The sequence below is a fragment of the Harpia harpyja genome, unplaced genomic scaffold, assembly GCF_026419915.1.
Source record: "Harpia harpyja isolate bHarHar1 unplaced genomic scaffold, bHarHar1 primary haplotype scaffold_54, whole genome shotgun sequence".
Lineage (NCBI taxonomy): Eukaryota > Metazoa > Chordata > Aves > Accipitriformes > Accipitridae > Harpia > Harpia harpyja.
This window is the reverse complement of record NW_026293414.1, coordinates 396,420-398,936: the sequence shown is the minus strand read 5'-3', so window position 1 is coordinate 398,936 and position 2,517 is coordinate 396,420.

Genomic DNA, 2,517 nt, shown 5'->3' with positions numbered 1-2,517 from the left:
TGGAAACAGTTATTTTGATGAATGTTAGTGTTACTCCCTTATTTCTGATTCAAAACATTACATCTGATCTTCTGAAAGCAGAAAGAGGAGATAACCAAGTAGCTTTGTTACCAGTTCTATTTAATATTTAATATGAATTGAATACGAAAGCGCTCTTCTCGTATAAAGGGGAAAAAAAAGCCAGGAAGCTTTCCCCCCTTTTTTACATATCGAGTTAAATCTTCTTTACATGCGGAAGGACGAGTATGAGAAGAGTGGCTAACTGTGCAGGTGATTACAATATTAGATATTGAATGCGTTTAGTTTGTCCACAGCCCTTTCTCTCATACAAAATTATATAGCCAACTCTGGTGACTTACAGTGGTCTGCAACAAGCAGATAGTTAAGCATTTAATCCACATTCTTCTCCACGGGAGAGATGGTTAAAACCTTCAGAACTCGAACCTACTAATGGTTTTTTGAACCTACTAATGGTTTTTCGAGATGTGTTTTATTCATTAACCTTGAAGTTGGGGACTTCTTGCTGTACTAGATAGTGGGAAAAAGACTAGTTGAAACATCAAGACACAGCCTATGCTACATCTTCAGATGTTACAATAGTGAAATATCAAAACTGTATAGTTATTTGCTGCATACTAGAAATTTTTTACACTATTAAACATTTATAGCTTCATGCTCTCAATTCAAGAACATATTCACCCAGTGATCATATATGTGTTTCTATAATTGATTAGAACCCCCAAAACATCCTTAGTTTGGCTAAATACTATTTTGATTATTCTAATTATACACAGGTATTAGAACAGCATTACTGGAATCTGAGGAACATACATGCCCAGCGTGTCATCAGACAGATGTTTCGCCTGATGCTTTAATTACCAACAAGTGCCTATGCCAGGTAACACGATGACATTTACGTAAAGTGCTTGTAAGAAAAGGCTATTTGTAAAAAGCTGAAAGGGAAGAAAATATTAATTTACATCTCCTTAAGCAAGGTGTAATTGAATAAGGCTAAATTTACTTTTCAAATACATTATCTGTTGTTGTCACAGAAGCTTACAACTCTTTAGAGGCAATCTGGCAAATTCAGGTCACACTTTTGTTTAACGTGATTGCCTCGCTTTCAAATTCGGCGTTAACGCTGAAGTACTTTAAATACAGTTACTCTGAGTTACCAGTCATTAGTATCAGTGTTTAATGGGATGTGTTCATATATCTGTATGTTGGTTTCTTTTAGGACTGGTAGCATTTGCAGGAATACACAAGTAATTTTCCTCTGTGAAGGCTTTTGTTCGTATATCTGCTGAAGTTTCATCTTACCTTTTTTGTAAATGTTTTTCTGCCTCTAGGCTGTGAACAACTTCAAAAATGGAACTGGCTACACAAAAAGGCTCCATCAGCAGATTTGGCAGCAACAGCAGCAGCAGCCGCCACTGCCTCCACCACCACTCATGACTTACACCTCCTGCTGCTCTGGTGACTGCCGCTGAACCTTCTACATCTTCCTCTCTGTCCATCAGCAGTTAGTTGGAAGAGAAGGTAAGCTTTCTTCCAACATATGCAGCAATTCTTATATTTTAGTAGAGCTTATTTTCCAACTGTCTGCATTTATTCACAAGGGCTATCAGGTTCCTGTGCGAAGACAGCCAGCAATAGCAAGTTGTCTGGGCCCCCAAGGACTATCAATACCCACCACTGGTAAGGAACTGTAACTTTAGAATGTCTTTTAAAAAATTATCTTCAGGTAAACTGAATGGGATTTTTTGCTTTTTCCTCTCTCCACTCCAGAAGGTCATCCAGTGAGAGCCAGTACAATTTGCTCAGCAGGTGGCAGACCAGGCTGGGACCTGTAAGTATTCTACAGAAATTCAATGTATTACTACTGGTAAGCTGTTAAATGAGGCTGTAGCACTTCTGCAACAGCTGATTTGTAATGAAGTAAGTATGCAGAAGATAGTTGTGGAGAATACAAGTGGTTGTTAATTTTTAAATGGCCTAATTTGAATTTGCTTTAACAAAGGGGATCTGTGCTTGCAGTAAAATTATTTAAAATAAAACTGCAGTACCTGATTGAAAAGAGGACTCTGAAAAAGGAACTCTTTGGGAGGAAACCATAATTACCTATCAAAATTAAAAACAATTAAAGGATCAGGTGGAGAGCCACCCTTTTGATTACTGGCTGAACAGGGCTGTAGAAATTGATTTCCCAATAGAAGTCAGCCTGCAGCATTCTTTTTCTAACAACTTAGTTGACACGGATTGAGCAAATTCTTGGAAAAGTCAACACTGTTATCTTATGACAATTTTGAGTTTCTTCACTTTAGTCAGCCCAAATAGCCAAGCTGCTTTCTCTCAATTGGAGAGAGAGGAGTCTCTTTTATCTATTATTGCAGTGTCAGGTCAGTCCTTCCTTTTGGTATATATGTGTTATAGATAGATTGTAAGGGTGCACTGTGTTTATAAAATCTGAAAGATAAACCAGAACAAAACCCAGGATCCACCCCACAGATTGTCTAA